Consider the following 21,203-nt stretch of genomic DNA (forward strand, 5'->3'; position numbering starts at 1 on the left):
TGAGCCTATAGTTGCATCTCATCCTGTGTGTGTTTTTTGTGTCCACAAAAAATAAACTTTAGCAAACAAAACAGAGGAAAACTAAAAACAAATGAACTGTGTTACCTTTAGGAGTGTGTCGTTTGCATGCCTTTGCAATTTGTGTGTGTGTGTGTGTGTACTCATTCGACTCTGCTCGTGTGAAAGAGGGGCATGGGTGGCAGGGCTACCTTGAAAAGGGGATGAGTGGAACTTCCTCTTCTTGGAGCAGGCACAAAGCAGCAGGCAGCGGTGTGTGGGAGGGGCAGGATAGCGGGTAGACAGGGTGAGGGCCAGTGCCAGGGGCGAGGGTCTTTGTGTGTTTTGTTAGCGGTGGCGGCACCCCTCAGGTCCGGTGGACACACGCCTGGTTCATTGGACGACAGCTTTGTCTGTGCTTGGAGGGCAGCCATGAGCCAGGCGCGCAGGTTGTCCTGACAACTGAGCAGCGAGACAAACATACACATTGACACATGAAAATTGGTAAAGACAGTCATCACAGTTCATGTTGTTTTGTTTTAAAAAAAAAAGCACTAGCATGCGTTACAAAAATTCAAAATGTTTAAAAAATTTCAGGTTGATCAAGGACGGTTGATGCAAGAAAAATAAAAGTTTGAACCAGGATGTTATCGAGGTTGCCAAATATGGCTTCTGCTAATGTAATACTTCAGAAACAAAGCGGAAAGCATCATGCATGTATTGATGTAGGTCTGATGTGTGTTCACATAATAGTTTTGCGTGTTTGTCTACCTATGTCTGTCTAAACACTTGTGTTTGAACCCTATTCACCTGGGGCAGCCGTACAAAGGAATGTGTTTGGCTGCGCTCCTCTTCAACCCTTGTGCATCTTTCAACCCTAAACTATGCCAGGATCTCGGAGAAACAGAGCATCCGTTGACAGCAGGCGCTCCTCCAAAGACATGCTTCTCATGCCCTGTGGAGGCCCCCTGTACAGGAGACTCCCCCGTCAAACCCCCTCCTAGCCCTCGCTCTCCCCTGCAATCAAAGACAGCTTCATTATCTGCTGACTAATTTTGTGCCTGCCCCCAAGACGACTCCCAGGTAATGGCGAAGCAGGTTCGCCCTCCTCCACTGCACCTCTCCAGAACAGCCACTCCGAGACATTGAGGCCACAAGGGCTGCGTCTCCCCCCAACAAAGGGTTCTCTCAGGGGCCGGTGTCGTGTCCCCCCCCCACCTGCATGAGGAGGAATCTGAGAGGAGGAGTGAGGGGGAGTCGAATCTTGAATCTCCGCAGCAGGAGAGGAGCCAGCACTGGGACAGGCGGTGATACAACATTTGAATGCCCCGACCGGGGACACACCGTCGTGCCTCTCCAATTAAATTATCCAGTCCACAATGGCGAGGCCTCGAGAATTGACACCTCCATTGAGAGTGTGTCAGCAGCTTTGTGGGGACCGACAATTTCCATTTCTGCAGAAATAGATTTGCTCCCAAGGGGAGCAACAATAGCAGGGCAATCCTTCTAATGCTCGTTTTTGGGAGGAAAATAGGGATGAGAGCTGGGGATTTGGAGGGTTTACTTACAGGGACTGAGGGAATTCTCGTTTGGAAGTGATAATATATCTGAAGTGTCTTTGACAAAATGCAATGGGGTGATGAATGTGTTGTTTTTCAGGGGTAAGCCAAGAGCACTCTCGACAGTGTAACATGTTTCAATAAATCTAATCAAATGCACTTTTTTGTGTGTGCAAAGGATGAGTGATTTCAGCAATTTAGCAAGTTTTGCAAGGGCAATGGTGGTGACAGCCAGAATTTATTCAAGTTTATTCAAGCTACAGGACTTAACTAGTAGAAGTGTCAAACTGTATCTCAACACTTGTCACTATTTCATCCATAAAAATGAAGACACATGAGATAGGCATTTTCAAAACTAATGTTTAATCATCACTAGGAAATACTTTAATAAGCAGTTAACAGAAAAGTCTGCTGACGGTAAACGTTGAGTTTTGTTCAGCACATTTATCATTAGATCAAAGTAGAAAGAGACAGGAGAGGTTGGGAAAAAAGAATGACATGCAACACTTGCTGTATTTACATTGGACACACCTTAGCCCACTGAGTCACCAGGACACCCACGTTTTGTGTATTAAAAGGCCGTTGACATGAGGTGTCTACAAAATCAAAAACCTGTCTGACACATAACAGCTCAGTGGGCGCACCGCACACATCTCCTGCTGAAGAAGTCAGCATCCAACAGTGCAAACGCACCGACTGCCAAATCCCTCAGGCAGAGTTTGGAAAACACACAACCTGACACCTAGAAAGTGAGCGTCACCAACTGACACATCTGCATACTGTAGCTGGAGCAGTTCAGGTGCAAGTTGGTGTCCGACTGACCGTCAGAGACCGATGTGCACATCCATTTCCTAAAAAACGGTCAACACTGGTCCCTATTATCCATGATCATGAAATCTCTTATCAAAGGAGTTTTACATGCATCAATTTAACCAAACATTAACCCGGAGAGGAAAAGACTCATAATAATCTTTTTGTACCCATTTTGGGAGACACTGAAAGACAAAGTAGTCCTGCTGGTGGCACCAAGCAAGTAACAGATCACTGCAAAATAACCAAAAAGGTGTGAATGTGTGAGTGCTACCGCCTGATTCCTAAAGAATCAGAGGCCTAAATATAATGAAAAATTGGAGCTCGAACATTAGAAATGGAACCCTCACCAATATATCAGATAAATACATCTTTACCAGCTTGTATGTGGTTTAGCTGACGTAAACTGTTTACATCTGAACCCCCTCTCTGTCTCCTGTCTTCTCTTTTATCATCCTTCAGAGAAATCTCAACAAGTCTTTTACCTCTGCCCACATAAAGACACAGTTGTTCTGTTCTACTCAGTCAATACAAAGTGAATATGATGGACGAAGGTACACGGATAAAACGTCTGTCTTCTCTCTCAGCACTAAGTGGATGCTGCTGAAAAGGCGGGCCTTTATGTCTGACCCCGAGAGGTCAGACTGATACCAGATTGTGTGTGTGTGTGTGTGTGTGTGTGTGTCCATAACTGCATCCCACCCGAGGTACCTGAAGACCTGCAGACATGGCTGCATATCTTATTGTCTGCCCCAACAGATAGAAATGTCCCATAATTTAGGTATTAACTGCCTGTTGATGTGATTAAAACTTTCATGAATAATTTGATACATTTGTGGGAGTTAATAATAGAAGAACAGAGAAAGGAAGGTTTTTTGTCCCAAGATAATATTTTTACAGACTGGATTCCTCCACAGACATTCATTTGGATTTCTTTTTTCTTTCTTTTCATTATTGCATGAGTAGCAATTTGTTAACTACCCGCAGAGATTAGGAAATAATTCCCTGTATTAAAGAAAATATCAGTTATGTTAGTTATATCGTAATCAAGCTGCAATCTGAATAGACAAACTAATCTATTAGAATTAGATTTGATGGTATTATTCTTGCCACAGGTCCCATTTGATAAATATATCCATTTATAGTTTCCTGATGTTAAGAGAAACCTCTGAAAAGCCCAGAGGATTTTCTTTGTCCAATCAGAGACACCGGAGGGTCCAAGTCAAGAGATGAAAGAGCCAGAGGAAAGAAATGAAGAAAATAATTCTCCCCTTTTGTCTCAGTTTCTGGGTCAAGGCCTAATTGATTTCCTGATTAGTCGTCCATCAACCTAAATCACAACCTGCTTTCACACCTGCGCTGGGAGTGTGCTTTCATAGTTGAGGAATTCATTAATGTTGAGCAGCTTATTTATCTGTTTAACAAGTCTATTCCAGTCTTTCTGAGGTATAAAATTTAATGAAACGTGCAGCACAATGAAGAGAAAACATATAAAATTACGATATGAAAATTATGGAAATTACATTTTTTCTTAAAGTTAATTTTGACTGTTGTTTTTCCCATGAGGAATTTGACATGCATGATTATTCATCTCTTGACAACAGCTCAATTAGCACAATAATTTTGTTTTTCGTTTGTTATCATCAGGGGAAATATGCCATAACACAGGAACTTACACAGTGTAATACAAGCAGTAGTGAAAATATACATAGGCGGCTGTTAGTGACATTCATGCATTTAATTTGTGGAATGAGGCTCGATTCTCATGTGATGCATAGGCTTCAGCACTGCAATTATCTCCTCAGGAGCACAATGTAGGAATAATTTCCCCAGACTGCATAATTATCTCTGAGTAGGATGACAAACTCATCACAGAAGTTTCGGAAACAAGCGTGTCACTTAACCCAAGTAGGCTTCGTTTCTGAATCTATTTTTAACCCTTTTGTAACCAGGTAGGTCAGTGTATTATTTACAAATGCAGCCTGGGGGAGAGCAGTAGCTGCAGGGGGAGAAAAGTTACATCCATCCACACAGCCAGACTTCAAAGTTTGCCAAGAGTACAGTGGTGTGTACAGCTCTCTGGGCCAGCTGGGGGTTAAAGCTTTCCTCGAGCGACCCTGATTCACTTCCTGCGACTAAAGAATCAAACTGGTAACCTTCGAGGCACAAACATGTTTTCTCTACAGCTGTTCTTTAAATCTTTTGACTCCAAGGGATCAAAAACACCTCTACATATAATAAAAGTTTGCCTGATGGAAAAAAGAGAAATCACTCATTCTCATCAGGACTTAATAGCTTCTGCAGTGCAAACATGGAGGTTTTTCAGGCTCGGTTTCAGCCACATTTAGTTCATCGAGGCAGGACTGCGGTGACATGTGAGATCTTCTGCTGGCATGTCTCGGGCCAAGCATAATGTTGGACTCGGCTCATACCCACCAATGCTCTATATTGCATCTGACGAGAAAATAATCTCTTGTCAAGTTTGTCTCTGTCTGAAACAAAAAAACCTTACTGTCTCTTTATAACATTTGAAGAAAAATAAGATACACTAAGCTCATGATCAGACCTTTAAGATCCTTAATAAAGATTATAAAGATTTTTAATACTGCCTCAATAACATCCAATGATAACATCATTTTTTTTCTTTTAGAACTTGACACTTATTTCACTTTTCAACTTGAATAATTCAGATTTTACTGATGACTCAGAAGCTTAATCTGATATTATTCACATTTTTAAACAGAAAAAACAAATTTAAGACAGATAAATGTCAGGTCTCTTGAAATAAAGTTACGTTTTCCATTGTACAATGTTTATATGTGAAGTTCCTGGTGAGTAATGGCACGTTAGGAGGAAAACTGCCTGTGATTATGTCAGTGACAAAGGTGTCTGGCTTTGTGTTTTTCTACGTCTGCAGCTTACAAGGCCATGTGAGGACCATCTATACAGGCCTTGCATGTAAAGAAATATTGTCTTATGTTTGGTCTCAGCTTAGGTCAATGCTTTTCCTTCAATTTGGCCATCATTAAGGGAGTATTTTGGTGTGCTCATGGTAACCTGATAGCTTTGACTGATGCTGATCGCTCCCCACAGGGCCCCACTCTCTCTCCTTCAGCAGGCCAAGGCGAACCCAGCTGCAATTATAATACTTAAAATAATTCCACAAAAGTGGAGCCATCATTGAATAATTCAGCCTTCTAGTCTTGTCAGGACTTTGCTAGACTTATGACATCATTCAAGCTGAATATCCTTTAGCAGATGTGTGAGCCAAAAAATACTCAAACAGGAATCACATTCCCAGAACATTTGAATGTTTTCAAACTGAGTTGTTTCCTAAAAGTGTGTTTGGACTCCAAAAAGAGTCTCACAACTAACTGAAATCGGTGCTCGCAGCCCTGATCAGGCTAGGCAACAAAGCCCCAGAGTGGTCTGATTTGCACGGCTATGTAAACAAATCGTGTTTAATTTTACATGAGTATTTGCTTGGCGCCCTACACCCTAAGAGCATGGCCATATCATTAATAAGCCAGACTTGCTCATCAGACTGTAAATGGCTCGCTTCATGTATAAAATATCAGAGGAATAGAGTGGCCCTGCATTTCTTAAGAAGCCTGAATGGACCGCTACATTCTTAGCTGGAATTTATGGAGCACGTCAACACCTGGACCTGGCTATGTTTACAGCGCCACTCCCACAGCGCCGAATGGATGATGGAGGGCCAGTATGGACCAGTTCTTTTTGTTGATCCCTGGACAGTTCTGACTTTAAAACTGTCTTTTGGGAGCCTTTCTGCTTCTCTGTACACAGAGTTTTTTAACCAGATTCTCTGCAGCCAAAATAAATTTGCTAAAACTTGTGTGAAGGAGCCAGTGCAAAGCTTTGTAGCTATTAATGCTCTAAATGGGGGGGAACATGAGGACACAAAAAAATATTTTCATCATCATTATCTTTGACAAACCCGTAGAAATGTAACTTAAATGTATGTGTTTGTCAGGGCACTAAATAAAATTTGAGACAGTGCTGTTCAGTCATTTTGTACAAAAAGCAACAGGACAATATTTTGCACCCGAAACATTCTGGTTTGTAGTCTGTTTGTAGTTCGAGTAGTACACATCAATCACGTTTGAGCAAGCTTTGATTGTTTGCAGGATTGTCCAGGTCGAGAGCGAAAATAGGTGGATGCACTGACTGAAATGCAATCTCGGAACATATCAGCTAAAACATTTCAGCTAAAACTGTTTTCATACTCCAACTCCATTCTCACGTCTAAAGTGGCTAATCAAACTGTAAACAATGACTAGCTAACAGAAGACAAATTAAAAAAAGTCTTGGCCCTGATATCCACTTTCTAAAAATCCATTGGCTACACCAGAACTTAGAAATATCAGCCCTTTCTCACAGAGGCTAAATTGTTGTGACACAGATAGCCGATGTGATCAGAGAATAATATGCAATTTGCGAACGAAATACAAGTTTTGGGAGACACATGATGCCATCCAGATCACATTTTTATCAACAATGTTTAACAACTACAGCATTTTCTTTGTTTTTTTTATTGTACTTTTTAGGCATTCGCAGCACCTAGAAGTCTGTGGCTTTTATTTAATACTGAAAAAGATTAATGTGACTTGCAGCACGAGACAGGATCCATTAAAGAGTCAATAAAAAACACAATCTTTCCCTAACATTAACCAAAGTGCTTTAGTTTGCTAAATCTAACCACATGCAAGACTCACAAAGCAAAACCCTGGTCCCTGCAATGTTAATGCCCCCCATCCACCTCATTCCCATATAAATTCTTTGTGATGCTCTTAATTGAAAAAATATTGCCACAGATCAGCACTTGTGTTTTCCCTCAGAATATATTTGGGAATACAAATGAGTGGTTTATTAACTTAATTTCTAGGAGTTTAAACTTTGAAATATGTCATTTGTAAAGACAAAATAATGATGTTTGTTTATTGGGTTCTATTTTACTCCATGTATTATTCTTTTCACCATTATAGGGAATGGAGTGTCCTAAAATTTTAAAGTTTGCAGTTAAACTATGGACAGGGACCCAAAGTGGATAGTGGGCATAAAAACACAGTGTTCAATAAGGCATGAGTTCCACAGTGGTGCTGCATCGACTCAGTTGAGCTGAAAAAGTTTCAGAGGGTCTGTCTTTGTGAGGGATTTGTGCAGCATATACAGTATATCCAGACTTCACGGCAGTTGATATTAACTATTAAGCATGACAAGTATCAAGCCCACAAGTTGCAGAGGATATTGCATCAAGTCATACAGTACATGTCTGTTTTTCTATTCCCTAGATCTTTGTTGCAGAGTGGATCGCACATGCTTTTCCCCCTCAGCACCCCATTTGTCTGCACTGCGGTGTGTAATTGTAAATAAAGAAGAAGCCACTCATGAATGCTCCCTCTGCATAGATGATGTCCTAATTGAGAGATGCAGTGAAATGGTTATAGGGTGTTTTCATTTCATGGTTCACTCCACACTCACCATGCACTTGCACACACTCACACATACACACACATCAACCCTGTGGTTTGCATCATGAATAAATTGAATATCCTCTTACTAAGCTACTAAATACATCTGCAGTGTCACGCTACAGTGGCTTGGGCGATGCCTGTTCTATACAGATCGTTGCTTCTCACCAACACATACAGTAAGAATATAAACATTTAGGTCGCGGTGGTTCCAAGATACACAGGCTTTGTGAATTAAAGGTCCATGTTTTTTTTTAGTAAATTCAGGGCATGTGCAGCGAGGAGATATGCAGTTATAGTCTAAGATTATGAAAACTAAAATTAAATTAAAGTTGCACTTAAAGACCTATCTTTTTTAATGTGGCTAATATAATAAATCTTGTTTTTTTGTTTGTTTTTTTAACTTTCTTTTTTCAGTTTTTCATCCCTGGTGTTTGTTTTTATTTTATTCATTTGACTTATTGACTTTCATCTATAATTTTTGGTTTTATTTTTGCTTTTTTTTTGTTTTGCAAAACTGTATTTATTATCTTTTTTTTGTCAGATTTTCTTCAATTTTGCCATTTGCAGCACTTTGGGCTACATGTGTGTGCTTTTTAATAAAGTTGAGATGAGTTAATATGATTTTACAAAGTGAATTTAACTTGTGGCTTGTGTTTTGCTGATTTTAATTTAACAAATATGAAAATTTTAAGTGGAAACTTCAGTGTCTTGTGTACTTCCTGACCTCTAGTAATAGAAACACATTTTTATGCATCTTTTGATTAATTTAGTCCATCTGTAAAAACACAATTTTGTAACCTTCAGTCCATATGAGAGGGTCTGAAAATCTTTTCAGCACTCTTTTTAAAGTAAATGCTCTGATCTGCCATTTTGAGTGGGTTCAAACAAAGCCTAATGCTTATTAGCAAACACAATATAACCCAGAAAATGAATAAGAGACACTGAAACAAGGACTTCAAACACCACGGATAAGGTATATTAAATATTTCTCAAAAAAATGAAGCCCCACGCTAGAATATGCAGCTTTCAATATACACTACAGTGGAGAATTTCCCTGTTTTTGAATGTCAAAGTCCTTCACACACAAAGCCAAGCACAGGAAGTTCAAAAGCAGCTCGACGTCTCCAGATCTGCAAACTAGATGCGGACCAGCCGAGCGAAAAAGACACAAACACACCATTTTGAAGTTTCTGAATTTCCATGTAGCCCATCCGAAATGTGGGGGTTAATCGCGTGAATATTTCAGCAGACATCCATTAATTTGGTTGTTATAATGCCTTATGTATAACTTGCCTCACATAACCTCTTCTCCTGTTCTGAACATACTTTACTGCATTTCCTTCAGTATTCTGACACCACTGGAGGAGAAAAGCACTTAAACAGGAAGAATGGGAGTTCATTGGCTATGCAGCCTGGTCCGTACATCACTGGCCAGGACCTACGAGAGAGTGCTCATTGTTCCCTGTATTAGTGCAATGTTCATTTTTGGTTCTCTAAGGACAGCATTCTTAATGCATCATGGCCAAAACAGAAGAAGATAACTGAGTAAAACACCAGTGATGCATGGGGCAAGAAACTTCCCCAACCAAGTTTTATGAGAACTTAGTACTGTGTGTGCAAGGTGGATTTTATGTGTGTGCGTGTGTATTACAGTAGTCACTGCAGCACACAGCCAGAGGGCTCAGTGTTTGATCCCTGGCTGTAAAATGGATTATCTGGTGGCAGGAGGGTGAAAGGATAGCAGTGTGTTAGCTTTGAAAAAAGAGACACAAGTGAGTGTGGATGTGCGTGCATGTGTGTGTGTTTGTGCGCGTGCATGTGATCTCAGCAGCGGACAGCCCAGGGGACTGGGCGGCCCCCGAGGAAACGTGTCTTAAAAAGCTCTCTACAGCTCCAGCTAATGCTCACTTTGTCACCCAAACAGGGCGGGAAAGATAATCAATAGCCTTTGATAGCTACTATTAGGGTTTTAACAAGCTTTTCCTCACGCTGGGCTGCTCTACTGAGGAGAAACAAGGAGAGCCAAACAAGCCTTCATCATCCTGTCCCTCGCAACCTTCCTTTCACTGCACACCACACGCCCTATATTATCTTCTGTTGGCACAAGGGTTCTCAAACCTTTCATATCAGGGAACCCCAAATGGATCCATACTGAGCAATGGATGAACGCTTATTCGAGTTTGCAGGTTATATATACAAAGTCGGCATTACTGTCTATATGTCGTACAAGCCGGAATAAAACGTGGCAGGAATTTAGGTTTAAAACATTCCAAAATGTTTGCACACATGTTTGTTGCATTAAATGATCATGCTAACATGTCTTGTAAAACCTCTCCACAATAAGCAATAGTGACTCACTGAGGGCAGACTGGATGTTACAAAGAGGAAGAAGACATTACAAAGAGGAAGTAGCATTAGCAGGAGCTCCAGCACTCAGCAACTTAACACCTAAAACTAAAATTAAGACCTACACCTGATCTGAGACTGTGCATTTAAGAGACTGTTGCAACAGACGTGTCCTGAAAATTAGTCACTTCTTGGAATTGATGCAAGAGGAAGCAGAAGTGAAGCAGGTGAACCAGGATCCAAGCAAGGTTAAGCGTGATGCTGCATACACCTGCTGTACCACCATCTTTCTCACCAACACCTGCTCTCTTGTCAACAGATTGAACAACCTGAGACTGCAGATCATCAACCACCACTCAGACTGCTATATGGTGATAATGGAGATCTGGCTAAGCAAAACTATCCCTGATTTTGCTTAATCTTGGAACTATAGGCCACTATGTTGTAGGGGTGTGACGAGATCTCATGCCAAGATCTCGCGAGATTAAAGTTGAAGATATTTCTCGTTGCGTTAAAAATCAGTCTTGCAAGATTTGTGAGTTATCAAACTTCTATTTGTGACCTGTGGGGCAGCCAGAATGACGTGCAAAGGCTCCTTAAGAAGAGTAAGAAGGAATCAGAAATGCAGAATGCAGAGCCAGAGTCTGCAAACTGCTAATAGGCTAACAGTTAGCTGCTGCTGCAGGAGGTGTTCACTTAGCGATCTCTGTTTGTTTACAACAAGCACTCTGTGCACAGTTAGCTATGCCGGTTAATTAAAGATCGCTATGTTTATGATAATTAGCCATGCTGCTTTGTTTTGATCAGCTGCTGATGTTGTGCAGTTAGCGACGGCAACCACAGTTGCGTTTCCTGTGTTTAATCCGTCGTGACTGTGATCACGGATCACGGTCGAAACTGTTGCTAAGCGATTAACAAACGTCACCTCCAGAGTCTCATTAATCCTCTGGGGGATTTTATTTATTTATTTATCTTATTTTAACTTTTATAAATTTTAGTTTTAGTTTCAATTTGTGTAGGAAGAAGTTTATTAAAGCTCATGCCTACATCATCCATGTAAAGAGTTATAATAAAACATTTCAAAATGCATGTGCAACTAGATTAAAAAAAAGTCTGTTGGTCCAGTCATATATTTTGTCATTGTAATTTTCTTAAAATCTCATCTCGTCTCGTTCTCGTGAACCCAATATCGTGTCTCGTCTCGTGAGCTGAGAGTATCGTCACACCCCTTCTATGTGGACACCAGCAGCCACACCCGGCTCCAACTGTGCCTCCTCTCATACCTCGGTGCCACCAAACTGAAACTACTTTTCAAACAGGTTCCATTCATGAATCTTGAAAATTTTGTGCTATCTAGCAAACCATTTCCAACAGATGTGAGAGGAACTGTTTTGATCAACAGAGAGAACCGTATAATGCATGAGTGATGGCAAGTCACATTGATTATATGCAAGCTTTTGCTCTGATTTATAGATATTTGTCTTAAAAAATAAGCATGGGCTAGCTATTAATATGAGAGGACATAGAAAACTATTGCCAGCAAGACCATCCTCTCTTTTTTTCATGTGTGTACAATATGACACGCCCACTTCAGGTCGAGGAAGACCTGTAATTTTTTAATTCCACCTGGGAACCGACTATGACGTTAATCTTGAACAGTGTCATCGCTGCAGTAAGTCAATCATGTATCTCTTGCACAAGGTTAATTACTGCCCCCATTCCTTGTTTTTTAAAGCACGTGGCCAGGAATTACACATTCCCCCTTTAAACTTCATAATTTTGTCAAGAACATCTTTGACAGCATTCTCAGCACAGGTGCGCTGAATTTTCCATCTTAAAGAATAAGATTTACTCTCACACACATATGCACACATCGCACCACCACTAATTTCAGCCTCCCAGTAGTAAGCGGTAGGGGAGCACCTATGCTAAACTAAATCTAATTTGCAGCATCTGCGTTTGTCACACCATTAGAATAATTGTTCCCTCCTCAGCTGTTTCCCTGCTGTTTTCTATCAATTTCCGCCCCTCAAAACCAAATGATCTGTTCATTTCAAAGCTCGTGTGGGTTTTTTTTTTTTTTCTTTTAAATCTCAAGCCACTTCTCTCAAAATTAGCCCCTCACTTAGAACACATAATGCTAATGACCATAATTAACCCAAAATGGAACTTAAATAATTACGGACCACGAGGATTGCTCATTCAAGAGAACAGTAAATTAATCTTCCATTTGAGAGCCTGATCAAGGTGTATTGTGTTTTATCCCTGCTAGCACTTAATCTTCATTTACTAACAAGCTGTATCAAGTGCAGCTGAGCATCACTGCAGCCACAGTCACCTTGACACAACGCAAACAGGTCGTAACCAAACCCATTAGGTGATGTGGGAGACTGAATGAATAATGCTTTCTTCTATTTTAACAAATAGCATCAAGAGCCCCTTGAGCAAGGCCAAATATAAAACACAGCCTGTGTGTGTGTGTGTGTGTGTGTGTGTGTGTGTGTGTGTGTGTGTAAGCATTTTATTGCTAAGAAAGGAATTGCATGATCATGGTTTCTACTGTCTTTCCTCAAATATTAACCTAAAACGGCTGAAAAGCAGTATTGTACTGCCCTCCCTGGTTGAAAGTTTAAAACTTGTTTCACCTCTGACCTCTCTGGGTGTGGTCACTGCACCAAGGTGAGAAGTTAAACCATTGGATATCCATAAGTACAAGATTTTTAAGGGGGCAACGGTTTGGATACATGGCCATTTTGTTGACCCATAGAAGCCCCGAACAACACGACGACATCTCACATACTCAATTTTTTCCACAAGATTACAGTCTGGAAACAAGCACACAAGAATGTGCTCGGCCAAATCTGATATGTACCAACCAATCAGTGCAGGCATTTAGATTACATGACCCACATCTCATGATTACATATTATACACCTGGCCAACTGCTTGCGTCAAATATTCTAAAAGAATGTGATTTTTGTAGATAATTTGGGACGGCTGTGACATTCAGTTTTCTGAAAAGCTGCCATGTTTTTCTTTAAGTGCAAGTAATTTGTTCCTCCATTCAGGTGTAGAAATGGTTATCATTGATGACGGAGAGAACTTGGAGTCACCAAGTACAATCAAATTTAAATTACATCATGCTCAAGTTAATTTATCCATGCAACTGCCAAAGATTAAGCAAGAACTGTAGGTATCAGGGCTAAAACAAAGTGTGGATAAAGGTCTGACTATACAAGACAAGTTGGGATGTAACAGTGTGTGTATTCATCTAGAACAGGGGTGGGCAATTAATGTTCCCAAGGGGCCATATGATGTACTACAAAGGTTGCCAAGGGTCGGACATATACTCTGAACTTAATACTGCTTAATATTAATTGAATGGCTTTATAAAATGCAGTAAATTATCTGGTTTTGAGCTGCTTCTGGTAAGGATACATGTTAATGTGGAGTAAACAGTAAAAAAAAATAATAAAGCCTCCATTCATTATTTCACTCTTCAATTTATTTTATTTATTTTTATTATTTTAACTTAGTGGGGTTTTTTTGGAGAGCATTTCTGTGCTCATGTAAATGGCCTTCAAAATAAAAGCACTGTGGTTGTATTGATTTCTAGTTTTCAGGTAACCTTTTGCCAGTCAGGGACACTCAACGCCTAATGCTCAGGTCTGATCTAGAACCATTCAGTACAGGGTGTTCGGTTCTGTATGGACGGTTGTATTTTTCCGTTTAATAAAAAAAAAGTAGGTGTAAAAGTATTTCATTTTTTGACATTTTCTGAGTTGTGAAAAGTAAAAATATCTTGGGAATATACCAAACGTGCCACTTGAACACACTAACAGGGAGAGAGACTGCACATATAGACCTTTGTGAATATCATCTATAAACAATAAACTTCTGAAAACCCTATGCAATTCCTATTTAATAGCCAACAACTAAATACAAAACCACTGATATGGTCTTCCTAAAAATGGATGCATATTTGTGTCAGAGCTGTTACTTTCTGTTAAATTTGGCAGCTGTTTCTCTATTCTCTTGTTTAATTATGACCTTGGTGAAGGCATGAAGAGGGTTTATGTCACTGATTCTACCCCCCCTCCTGATATTATCCAGGGAGGAAGGCATGATGGGTAAGGGATGCGGTGGTGGTAACCCAGGTGGGGCCAATCTTCCCTCCCAGCGAGATCCAATAAGAGCCATTAGAGAGGTCTGGTCTGGTTCATTTGAGCGTCACAGTTAACAACCTTACACAGGGTGGGACAGTGTACAAGGAGCAACAACAGAGCAACAGGCTTATTCATTCATTACGCAGAGACACAACTTTCCCGTGAGGATTCGGTGTCCTCTGGCATGAAAAGACTTGTTTCACTAAGTGTATTCAGTGTGTACCTCAAAGTGCGCCTCTTGCCGCTGAAACTTGAAGCAGTTTTTTGGACATCATGCTGGATGATGATGATGATGATGGTGGTGATGATGATGATGATGATGATGCAGCAGTGGAAGACTGGGCCAGAGGAACCTGCTGAAAGGCTGGAGGGAAAACAGAGTCTCAGTAAATGAAATCTCATCCGTCTATCTACGTTCCTGGTTTCCTCTTTATCTCATCCTGCAAAGGAGGGAGGAGAGGGCGGATTGGTTATTTTTATGGGGTTTACAGTAATGCTCAGAGGGTGAAATTATTCCTGGAGCCCTGAGTTTAATTATTTCCTCTCGTATCAATACAGTCCACCGACGTAATTTCCGTGTTGATCTGATTAAAGAAATATTACATTCTGCCAGGGCATGGGCAAATTGACTTTGGTGGCAAGGTCTTGACAAGAACCAGACACGCAGCTTTATGCATCAGTAACGGCGTAACCATATTATCCATGCACTGCTTCCTTCAGTGAAAAGCAAGATGCAGGCTGTTTCCAATGAAGACAAAAGAGAAGAGGAAGGAAATTCAGGAAGGGAGAGACGGTGCAGACGTGCAAGTACACCTTCTCTGAGAATGCTAATGCCTTGTCATCAGGACCCTAAACACATCACGACTGAACACATCAAGAAAATAAGTATTATATAAGTATATAAGTTATGAACCCACCATTACCACAGCCAAACATGCAGTAGATTTTGTTGTTGTTTTTTATTTTATTTTTTATTACAGCCTGATTACTTGATTACAGCTTGACCAACACATCAATTCTCTGATACGCTGGATCAATATCGGCCATTAATTTTGTCAGCAAACAGTTTGATGGAGTATCGACCCCGACCGCAGCAACATAAAAAGTCTGATTTGTTGTGGTCCGTAGTCGACCAATTTTCTCTTCATTTTAATTCTTGCTTTTATCTCCCTTTAATGTATTTAGCTAATTCTGTTTTTATGATCTTCAGATGAAAACTTTTTACTGTTTTGTAATCTGCTCAGCGTCATGTAATTGCTTGATGCAGTGATTCTTAACCTGGGAGTCAGAAACCTGAGACGTCTCAAGATAGTAGGAGCAGTCACAAGATGATTAAAGAGAAAAAAGAAGCCAGACAAAATGACTGGGTTTTGAGGCAGATACGGATTTCTATATTAGAGGTTAAAAACTATATAATGATATATCAGCTTATATGAATTGTTTTTATAATATCACACAATGTTTGTTTATAAAAATCCCTTAAATATTTTTTTACAGTACAAACATAACATTGCCAGTGCTATTTAGCAAACAACTATTCACTAGTGACACTGATTCCAAAGGAGATTAAACATATTTTGACATTTCTGTACTGCAACCTCTTCCTTTTATCAGCTGACAGATTTTAAAATTATTTGACCTGTTTTTTTTCTATTCCTAGGTCAGTTATTCTTATTTTTTAAAAATGATTACATATTTTTTAAATTCATTTTTCATATATTTCTTTCCTATTCTTAAAGTAAGGTAATTAACTTATATTTTGAACGTCAGAGACTGCAGCCATGACCCATTTGACTGCATTATGTTGTTAAGAGAGACTAGTGCAGAAATGGGGTTCTTGTTGTACTTCCAAAACCTAATTATTACAGTTAATCTTCCACAAAGCTTAAGAGGTTTCTGTTATAAAACTTGTTGTAAGTATCCCAACATGAGGTTCTGTACATTTAGCCTCAATCAGAATAAGAAAAATACCACAAAATAGGTACAAAAATCCAGAAACTTTTAATTTATGGCAGTTTTATAACTTTTAGGTAGGAAAATTCCTTTGCACAACAACTGGGTTATTCTGTGCATGTAGAATAAGTGAAAAGTAGATACAAGTGAGTCAACTAGAGTGCAGGAATGTGAGCCAGAAACAGTGTAAAAGGAGAAGAGAGTGAGAGAAAGAGAAAGAGCCGGTAGGAGGGAGGGAGGGGGGAGACGGGGCAAAAGAGTGCAGCCATGTGCCGGGTGTACACCTGTACCCAGAACAGGTGTTTTCCGCCCCACTTGCAGGCCCACTGATTAGGAGCCGCCACGCTTGCCTTACCCCGTCAAAGGCTAGCTTATCCCCCATCAGTGCAGCTCAGGCTCTAGGTAAAATGCTGGCTAATTAGCCAGCAGAAAGCCACAGGCTGGAGGTTGATGGAACCAACCCCCCTTCCTGACCTTCCACCCTCTGTTATACATAGATCTGTGTATACTGTATGCAAAGAGAGCAGTTAGCAAGCAGAAATTATTTTATACAATGAAAAATGAGCAGACAAGAGTAGATCATATCATTTATTGTGCTGTTTGTTAAGCTTTAACTGATTTTTTTAGGATGCATGACAGGTTTCACTCGTTTTCCTGCCTTTATCTTCATTTCTATTGCGAGAAAAAGACAATCCAGCACCCTGGAATAACAAACTACTGTCATACAGAGTTATTATAAATGATTGAAAACTTATTTGAGAAGCTACTACAAAAAAAATACAATCAAGGCTGCAGTGAGGTTATTAGAGTGAGGGGATTAACAGAGCATACTGTACTTTATACTCTTTAACATGTCTTTTTCCTGGCTAATCTGAACATACATGGGGAAGCAATCAAAAGAGAGAGGGAGAGAGAGAGAGAGACTATAATTATGTGCAGCTGCAAAAGCGGGGGGCCAAGATAGGGTTGCATTACCCAGCACTAAACACTTTCACCTGCGCAGCTATGCTACCCAGCGCTAAACACTTTCACCTGGACGGAGCCACGTTTTCAAGTTTTTAATCATATTTCCAGCGGGGAGCAGAATTACTGCATGGAAATGACTTTGTACTCGACTGGTATGGAAGATAATTTGGGGGTAATGTTGAGAGGCAATTCTCAGGGAGCAACAGGCTTCGCTATTGGTTCAATAATCTGTTGCAACTGTTCTCTGGATACAATTGTGTCTTACAAGGTAAAACAGACATTTGTTGACAAGGGAGCTGTTTGTAAATTACATTTTCTGTTTCACAAAATTACATTTGCATTCACAGCAAAAATGGCAACAAGCTTTTCACCTTTCAACCTTTAAATTGTATTGGTCTTGTTTGTTTGAAAAAACTTGTGAAGTTTGTCTCGAGGTTGATAGAGGAAAGTCTGTGGGGTTGTTACAATTAAAAGGGTTTATCCCCTGGGGAGCCTGAACATGATCAGTACATTCAATGGCATCTTTTATGTCAGATTAAGATTATTTTTGCTGAACTGGAAATTGTGGCTGTAGAGGTAAATTAAGGTGGACAATAAAATATTAGGATTTATCGTCTGGGAACAATAAAACACAGCTGATGCAGAATATCTGTACATTTACGGAAGAAACACTGACACGACTGTACGAGAGTAAAAACTCACCCAAAAAATGCTCCACATAATTATGGGGATCCACCCACTGTTCACTCCATATTCCACTCTATATGGTCGTTAGGCCCCGCTGCAGAGGGAACAAAAGAAATCACATAAGTAGGTATTTTATGGCAGCATATTGACTTGCGTATGCTTCATTAAACCCTAATAGTTATTTTACAGTGTGACCAGAAACACTGGATGCAATGTAAGATTAAACTTCTCACCTTGAGGCAAGAGGTGAATCGATTATATTTCTTTTAACTTCCACTCATCCTCAAAAAGTCCAACCATCTATCCATCAAGTTTCTGTTGCTTATTTTCAATCAGAGTCAAGGTACAGTATGTTAAGCAAGGTGGCCTTGATGTCCTTCTCTCCAGCTCCAACAAAGTCCAGGCCCATCGTCTATGGTGCATCGAGGTAGAGCCAACTATTCGTATCCTTTCATCTAGTTCATGTACTGGCTTCAGGTGTCAATCCACATCCCATGTTTCAACGAGTCAGCATCCCAAGACCCGAGCTTTGCTTGCACCAGACCGCCACACCAAACTTTGCTGGCGGTGAGTCCACATAATGGCAGTGAGTCTGACCAGATATCACGTGTTCAGGCCCAGACACTAGGCACTGTCCAGGGAGCTCCACTCCAGCCGCTACACAGGGCTCCGGTATCTCTCAGTGTCTGAGTGAGGTTTCTCTTTCCTGCATGCATTGTTCTATAGATGTCTTTGAACAGCTCTTAGTCTGGCAGCTTCACCTGGGACCAACCAGAGGGCCATGCAAATCTATCCATCCCAGTAAGGTAGGAATTATTCTCTCAGGTAAGGTGGTGATTCTCAAAAAGCTGTGGTGGTGACTCTCAGAAGGGGTAAGGGATAATTTTCCTGAAAAGAAAAAAAAATCAAAATTTTCTGCCACATTTAGTTTTGAAATTGTCTTATTCTTTTTCTCCATTGTAATTGCTGAGTTACCTTTACTGTGGCAAATAAAGCCCAAAGCCCAAAGCAAAAGGGAAACCTCAAAATATCCTACACAGAATGGAAAAGCCTGTGTCCGGCCAACAGAGAGCTTTAAGCTTGTACACACAGGCAGAAACTGAAACAGAATGTTGGAAAATGTTTTAAAAAGCTTTAAAATGTAGACAATCCAGCATCCTGAATGGCTCATGATGCAAAAAGAGTGGCATGTTTACTCCCAAGTTAAGAGAAAAGGGAAGTTAAATTAGGTATTGATGCCACACTAAAATGCTGAAAATTATAAATCAGAAAGTTAGTGGACAAGAACAACTCGAGACTCACAATTTGAGAGAGAAAGGTAGTACAGAATGATACTATCTAGGGAGGATAATGTTCAAGGGGGGGGCGGTGTCAGACTGTATGGGGGAATTTGGGTTTTGGCATGCATCTCTCTCTGTGGAGCTACTGGTGCTCACACATCAGTTTCACTTCCTGCAGGCACAGCATGCAATACACAGAGGTGATGGAAATACATGTATACAGACCTATACACACACACTCAGAGACCTAAACACATACACAGATATGCATACACACGCTCACACGCTTACTGTACATACACATGTTCCCTGCAGCCATAAGCACTGCTCTGCAACCTAATTAAGAGAACAATTAAGTTTGAGGCGATGAGGATTGAAAATGAGGGCCGCGGTGTGTGTGTGTGTGTGTGTGTGTGTGTGTGTGTGTGTGTGTGTGTGTGTGTGTGTGTGTGTGTGTGTGTGTGTGTGTGTGTCATCAAGATCACATAGTATCTGACTAAAGAATGAAGCCTGTTGCCAGAATGTCCCCTTAAGAGCCGAGGTCTGCCACTGCATTTTATTAAATTAAATTTTCGACTCCTCGCTTATATTTTGCCAATTTTTATTTTATTTTGTATTTACATTTATTTTTTCTTTTCATTTATTTTTTATTTACGAAACATCTATGTTTTTACTCTACTTTTTATTAATATAATTTTGTTTCTTCTTTATCTTGTCAAGTTATCAGCTATATCCTGTAAAAAATGGATATAGCTGATTTAAGGCACTTTTAATTGCCTTGTTGTTTAAAGAGGTTATACATAAGTTTTCCTCACCACCCTACCACCAGTTTAAGATATCTCAGAAATATGCTCTAATACTTGAGAAGGTTTGTGGCATTTTTCGATGACACTCATGCAGCATCATTCTCTTACATTTTCTCTTAATTGTCTGTAAAGAGAAAAAATAAGAAAAGTCAGATGCATCAACTGTTCTTGATGAAATCTGCTCTTAACTAGGTGTGCTGAATGAAGATTATGCCACTTGATCATAATTGTTTATTAGCATATGAAATATCCCCTTTACACTATATACTATAAGGGCAGGTGTTGAACTGTGTACAAATTATTTAATAATTGGAGAGATTCCATCTAAAAACGACTGTAAGAAGAGGAAGAACTTCAGCTAAAGTGCAATAGTTGTACTGTTATTTAATGTAAACAAAGCAAACACGAGATTGTACAGAATGCCAGAACAGGAAAATAAAAAAGCAGCAAAAACAATAATCTAAAATGCACCTGTATATGAGAATAAAAATGTTATTAGATGATTTTTCTGCATGAATGTAAAATGTATGTTTAACAAACGACTTGTGAAAACAAGATATTTTCCTTAATTTAGTAAGAGCGCTCTCAACCACACATTGAACCACACATTTCCTTTTACCTAAGAGAATAGCAAAACTAAGATAACATTGGTGTTAATAAAATAAAAACAAATTGTGGATATGAACAAAAATAAGGACACGTTTCATACATCCTGTCTCGCATGAGGCCCAATGTCCAGTAACCAGAGTTCCACATGCACATTTTGCCACATTAAAACAAAATACTTCCCTAATTTCTGTCATCATACTATATTCCTACTGATGCCACAAAGAAAATCCCACAACTTTCAGTTCTGGTGGTTTTCAAACTGTGTTTGAAACTTAGTTTGTGCAGTCATTTCTAGTTTATGGAACTTTCATAAACCTACCGTAGGGTCCTGTCCAAACAATTCAAACCTTTCCCAAACCCCATGCTGAAAAGGCGGCATTTTTAGGATGTTTGAGCATACATGATGCTCATCTGACAGAAGTGATATTCTGAGCTTATACCATACTGTAGGTCCGTGCTGGCAGCACAAACAGGCTTCTGCAGCCAGGACGCCAAGAAGCAGGGAAATATTAAACAAAGGAGGAGAGAG

General features: G+C 40.0%; 1 long non-coding RNA gene across 1 annotated transcript in view; it reads right to left on the reverse strand.

The window, feature by feature from the left end:
- Positions 1–367: 367 nt before the first annotated feature.
- The window catches only part of LOC131993645 (uncharacterized), a 75,186-nt gene continuing 54,350 nt past the window's right edge, over positions 368–21,203 (reverse strand). Inside the window, exons 6-8 of the long non-coding RNA XR_009396335.1 lie at positions 17,995–18,073; positions 14,597–14,737; positions 368–459 (exon numbers count right to left, since the gene is read on the reverse strand). This is a non-coding gene — a long non-coding RNA (uncharacterized LOC131993645). The remainder of the gene's footprint in view (positions 460–14,596; positions 14,738–17,994; positions 18,074–21,203) is intronic.

Source organism: Centropristis striata, chromosome 20 (assembly GCF_030273125.1).
Source record: "Centropristis striata isolate RG_2023a ecotype Rhode Island chromosome 20, C.striata_1.0, whole genome shotgun sequence".
Classification (NCBI taxonomy): domain Eukaryota; kingdom Metazoa; phylum Chordata; class Actinopteri; order Perciformes; family Serranidae; genus Centropristis; species Centropristis striata.